Source organism: Saccostrea cucullata, unplaced genomic scaffold (genome assembly GCF_032062105.1).
Source record: "Saccostrea cucullata isolate Sc308-1 unplaced genomic scaffold, CSIRO_AGI_Scuc_v1 ctg1334, whole genome shotgun sequence".
Taxonomy (NCBI): Eukaryota; Metazoa; Mollusca; class Bivalvia; order Ostreida; family Ostreidae; genus Saccostrea; species Saccostrea cuccullata.
In genome coordinates this window covers 264,163-270,777 of record NW_026926911.1, presented here as the reverse complement: position 1 = coordinate 270,777, position 6,615 = coordinate 264,163, and positions in this window count along the sequence as shown.

Genomic DNA, 6,615 nt, shown 5'->3' with positions numbered 1-6,615 from the left:
GAAATTTCTATTTTTAGTAACAACGCCAACATCGTTCGTCGAAATCAGAATTATGTAACTTAGTGTAGTCTGTTTGCCAAGTTATATTGAAATCATACCAAAACTGTAGGAGGAGTAGCATTTTGAAAGAATTTCACAGAAATTTCTATTTTTCGTAACAACGCCAACATCGTTCGTTGAAATCAAAAACCGATACACAGAATTATGTATCTTAGTGTAGTCTACTTGTGTGCCAAGTTATATTGAAGTCAGACCAAAACTGTAGGAGGAGTAGCATTTTGAAAGAATTTCACAGAAATTCCTATTTTTAGTAACAACGCCAACACCGTTCATCGAAATCAAAAACCGATACACAGAATTATGTATCTTAGTGTAATCTACTTATATGCCAAGTTATATTGAAATCAGATCAAAACTGTAGGAGGAGTAGCATTTTGAAAAATTGTTTACAGACAGACAGACGGACAGACGGACGGACGCCGGACGCATTACTATCGCATAAGCTCTTCTGGTCTCTGACCAGTAGAGCTAAAAAAACTTTCCACTCTATATGGTGTGTAGAATGGGGCCTATATAATACAGACTTTGAGGACTTTTTTAAGAATACGTAAAATATTCTTTGTTGCAAAACAGGACCTAATTTAATATTGATTATCATATTGAATCAATAGATTAAACATTAACAATGGAACATTTAAATGATAGGTTTAGATATGTATAGATACAAACCGTCTTGGTAAATAACATGGCAGGATAGCATTCCTTTTCAAATATAGCCATGTACCCTGATCCTTCTTTTAGATTCAAACTATCCCCACTTTCTCCCTCTTCATTTTCGAGGTCTTGGCGTTTACAAATTGAATATATCTTGTCATCAAAATGAACCAGTACCCATACTACAAAATTATAAAATACGCATTACAATAATGATACAGTCTGATTTAATTATTGATCCCAAACTGCTATAAATAACTCTCATATGGGCCTGGAATCAACACCATGGAAAATTACATTCTGTGCACTGTATAGGTATATACATATTGAAAGAACATATAAAGTTTCTGTAGATCTGATCTTGTTATTAGTTCTTTGTGCACTACAGCTCTTTTGCCTTCCATGGGCGGATACAGGATTTGTGTCATTGATGTTTGTGCATTTCAAGAGTAAATCCACGCACAATAATAGTGGTATTGGCTAGATATATACCAAAACATGGCATTATTATTACTAGTATCATACTTTGAATGGTGATGGGTAAGAAATGGGTAAACCCCGGAAGCTCCAGAGTCAGTCTTCAGGTATTTAAAGAGTCATCCAGGCTTAATAATAGTGGTATTGGTTAGTTATATACCAAAATAAAGTATTTATAATATCAGTCACATCAAAATTGGAAAATTTTAGGGGGGCGCCCTCCTCTCTCCCGCCTTTTTAATTTTGGCAGACGTAGCAAGGAAAACAGTGTTTGCCCCCTTAAAATCAGGATCGCTTTGAATATCTTTCTTTTCTTCATTAAATGCTTCTGCAGACCATATCTGATCGATATCATACTTTGCCTTGCACATATTTCTCCTGTATATCGTCAACTACCATAAATTACTTTAAGAAATTCTTGGAGTTCTGATTCTGGTATCACGTAAAAATCGGAAACATCTCGTCCCGTTTCATCACAGAAGCTCCTCAAAACACTTGCATTTGAATTGATTAACCGAGTTGTGTTTACTGACTTTTTCTCGTAATGAGATTGTCCAAATCACTGGAACTTAGAAATACAATGCGATTTTGCTTTTCTGTCATTTTGAATCGCTATCTGTTTACGTTTGCTTACCAAATGAATGTCGAACCCGAGCTAAAATGCATAACGTAAAAACACGTGATCGAGAGGGTGACATAACTGTCTCCGGCGTGTGACATAACTGTTTCCGGTGTGATTCAGCATTTTTCAGGGTTTATAGCGAAACTTTTTACATTTGTGACATAATCGGAAAACTTATTCAAAAATGTTATATAAATATTTTAAATCTGCTTTGGATTAATTCTTAAAAGGAAAATTTCCTATCTAGATCCGACATAGAAAAAATTGGGTTGCAATTACATACTAGTAAATAAATCTAATTTGTAATTTGAAAAAAATAAATGCCCCAATTGTCAGAACTGATTGAGCTTTTAAACTAATCAAAATAGGTGTTGCACTCCCTATTCATACACCCCTTCTAAGAAATCAGAAAGACATGTGCACGTACCATACCTTTCTGTTTGATATTCTGGCACTTCTCCTTTGTTTCTTTTTTTTGTTTTTTTTAAAATATTTTTTATCTAGAATTATAAACGTGTACCTGCATATTAAATAGCAAAATGTATATTATTATATTAATAAAAGATGTCGTAAAATGGATGGTAATAAACATATTAAGGTGAATAAATGATATCTCTTTGATAATAAACACTATTTAAAATAATCCCGGAGCCAGTGGCCCTTTCCACTAAAATTTTTACGACTAAGACTACTTATTTGTAAGCTATAAAAGTCTTAGTTCTCTATTACATTAAATGAATATTATTGAAAAGTATTTTATTGTACAAACTTATTATTTGAAAAAAATATATCTTCATTAAATTACAAATTACAGTTTCGAGAAATTTTAGTCTTAGCCGTAAGACTGTGAAATGGACCGCTGGTCTGCTATTTGACATCTTAGCTTGGAATGATGTTCTGGAACTGGTTGTTGTTCAACTTTCGATAAGTACACCATGATCTTCAAGGATAAATCACTGTCATTGATGCCTTTTATTTACAACATGCGATGCTTTTAATAACATCCCCCCCCCAAACAAAAGTCCATCGACATTATTTCGAACCGTAGAAAGGGACTTGCGTCATGCCGCAGCCGGGTGCGGAGAATGTCTTCTTCAACTTTTTTTAGTCCAAAGATTTTTGATAAAAAAAATTAGTTCTTGGTGTATGCAAAAATTGTCTCTTTTAACAATATCCAAGAGTAGTTCCAATTTTTTTTTTTTTAAATTCTTCTCTAGTTATACTTAATACTTCTTCAATGTGTTTGTCTACAAACTCATGGTCTTTGTACCTGATACCTGGTATGCTGTTTTCATGAGAAATATTTAAAATTTAATAACGGTATTTTCTGATATGTTTTGTTCAAAGAATATGAAGCATTTCTCCATCAGTTCAGTCACACTTTAAGTGTATTTCAGGTTGATTGATCGTATATTGTTTAATTAACGCTCCTCTCGAGAACTTTTTGCTCATATGGAGACGCCACCACTTGTCGAAGAAGAGCTGCAATTTTTTTTCCCATACTCAGCACTCACGGTCATTGACCAGGGAGTGATACTTCCGTGCCAGCAGTTACGGCGACACGGGACTTCGGTTTATAATGTCTCATCCGAAGGACCGTCTACACGTCCCACAGTGGGATTCGTGTATTTCAGAAGTGTACAAGTCGAGAACATTTCTTTTGCATGTTGGATTAAATAAACATCACATTTAATAAGATTCCAGCTTCCCGAAAGCCAGGCCTCGAACCAATAGGATCCGAAAATTAATACAATTTTATGAGCCTCAATTGAATTGTCCAGAGGTTTTAAATTTTTTGTCACTAAGTTTCTGGTCTCTGATTGTGTATTTTAACTTCATCCCCAGAACTGACATTTTTGTGGGCTGCAAAACCGATATCAAGCATTCCGAGAGCTGATGACTTATTTTCAAATCACTTACCTTTATGTAACTTTTCCGCCAGAAATGTGGAATGTCTTTAATAGAGATATTGACACAAGTCGAATAATCTGTTAGAAGGTAGGACTACGGAAACGATCTAATACAAGCTTTTAAAACTAAAAGCCGTGTTGTATCGCAGGAGTCAGAAGCTTTTATCGTCAAGAAAAAAATTCGGAAAAAAATCCCCCTCTCAACTAAAAAAAAAACAAGGATGGCAACATGTTTTCAGGGGAACCAATTAAAAAAAAATAGATCTGGGTTTGGTGAGAAAAATCTCGCGACTAATTCAGTAACCAGAGTGTTTGTGCTATTTAAGTAAAAAAATCCAGTCTGCTTGCGGGCCGTACATGGCCCTTTTTCCTTGAGTTCTCCTTGTCATGATCGGGAAATAACAGGAAAATCTGTCGTTTATTCAGTGTAACTATAAATAATGGACTTCGAATTAGTATGAAAAACGTCAGTCAGCATTTGACCCCATGATTAATTGTATTTGCTGATAAGGCCATTGTATCAACCATAGAACTTACGAAATGATGACTTTCAACGAGACTACTGATATTCTTGTTTTACATGTATCAATTTGTTTGTCGATAATAATGCAGAACATTGCAGATCTAGAGGGTCGAGGAGAGAGCATCAGTACGTTGGGGGTCTCGACCTGTCATAAAGAGGAAGTGGAGGAGGCTTCAGAAAAGGATAGAACTTCTCAAAGAACAGTATATCCAGGGGCAGACAACTCTTGACGAATATTGGACAGCAGTTAGTTACTGCTTAAAGCACTATCGATAAACATTGATCAATTATATGGGGACGCCACCAATTGCCGGTGGAGAGGTTCAAGTTTTGTCCTATACTCGGAACTCGGGGCCATTAAGCAGGCATGGATCTTTTCGTGCTAGCTAGCACTTATTGCGACACGGGACCTCGGTTTATAGGTCTCATCCGAAGGGACGGTTTCAACCTTCCATAGTGGGATTCAAACCTACGACGTAAGGAACAACTACTTACATAGCGACTTTTAGAGCAGACGCTTTATCCACTGCGCCACGCGGGCGACGAGCTGGCTTTGCATAGAAGATAACAAAAACAGACTGGGAAGGATCCTTGCCATCAGGAGCTACCATTGATGAAAAATTGAGAGGATCATCGGGGAAACGTCAGTTTCGAGAGTTGGGGAGGGGGGGGGGGGGGTTGGCTTTGACACTTCGGAGACGGAAACGTCACCAAGCGGGAGCCCATATGTTGTAAATGGTAGGAGTAAGACGTATACAAATTTGACTTCCTGGTGAAGGGGACGAGGGTTCCTACAAGTACTTTATCTATTTCATCAACCTTGAAAAGGGTGAACGGTAAAAGCATATTTATTTTCTGTAAAACAAAAGTTTAAAAAAATTGAAATAAGATTTCTAACATAGGTACCAGAGGATACAGATTGGATATGCTCTACACTGTAAAAAAAAAGTTGTATGTAATATAGACGAAAAACGTTTTGTTATATTTTTCAGTTTTGTTAATTTTTCTTAAAAGTATTTAACATTGAGAGAAAATAAATATATTGAAAACAAAACGTTTCGTGATTTTGTTAACTTGAATTTCGACACCCTCCCCTCCATTGCGAAATAAGATGACAAAAAACGATTCTTCGGCAAGTAGCGATATTTCTCATTCCACTTCGCAAGGAAACTCAGACGAAAATGACTTTCCAACTAACGCGAGTTCGTGGTCTATTGGTTTGTATTCGAGGTTGTATAATGTGAATTTTGTTTCCGGAAAAAAGATTTGTCGATGAAAAGCCAACAAAGAAAGGCAGAAGAATTTACGTTATTTCTGTAATAATGTCCTTACATTGAAACTAGTTGGAATAGAGGACGAAAGGTTGATAGTCAGCAATGCTACAGTGAGTCAATACCCCTTCTGAAAATAAATAAACCGACGTCCCGTGTCGCAGTTTAAAAAAGATTGCTTTAGAATATTATAAGAATTTGCCTCACATCCAATCAAATGTGAAACTAGGAAGCATCAAGGCAAATGAAAGTCTCAACAACAAAATCGCTACCAAAGCACCCAAATGTACTTTTGCCTCTGGGTCAGAAAATAATGATTTAAGAGTTGCAGCAACCGTAGCCTGTAAGAATCTAGTAAATCAGTGTTTCACAAAGTATTCTAAATTTTCTTTATAGATTCCATCTTTTAGTTATATGCTCTGTATGTACACAATATTTAATTTGAAAAATAATATTTTGATTGCCTTACAGGTAGTAGAAGGAAGGAAAATTTAATCTCTTTACAGAATTTGTGTGATTAAGGAATTCTGATTGCACACATGTATATTCTGGTCTAGGTTCAAAGACTGTTTTGTTGGCACATGAAAGAGATTTTGTACTAAACATTTGTTTATTACTGGTATTTAAAGAGCGTAATAGTGAAGGAAACCCAAGAGTAACAAAGAACAGTAAAATTATAAATGGCATTGAAAATTAGTTTGAGAAGTTGTAGTTACTCTTTTATTAAGGAGATAATTCTTTCTTGTCCAGGAAAATCAGCCTATGTGATTTTTATCATTTTGCTCCTACCTGCAAAATTCAGGTGGTATTTTTTTTAAATTTATATTAAACATTAGCTTTAAACTAACATATTATGAGATTTAATTTTAGTTGTAAACCTAAAAGTGAGTTGGTTTGTCCATTTTAGAGGTTGTTTTGAGGCTTTTAATGTATATTTTCAAAGTGTAATTTTATTATGAAAGAAAATACTACAGAATTTTAAGTAAAATTAATATCAGTATACTCTGCTCCTTTAAAAACATTTTTGAAGTGAACAAGGGTAAATGAATGAAAGAGTAAACCAATAAACCATGATTACTCTTGTTGTGTATTTTTGGG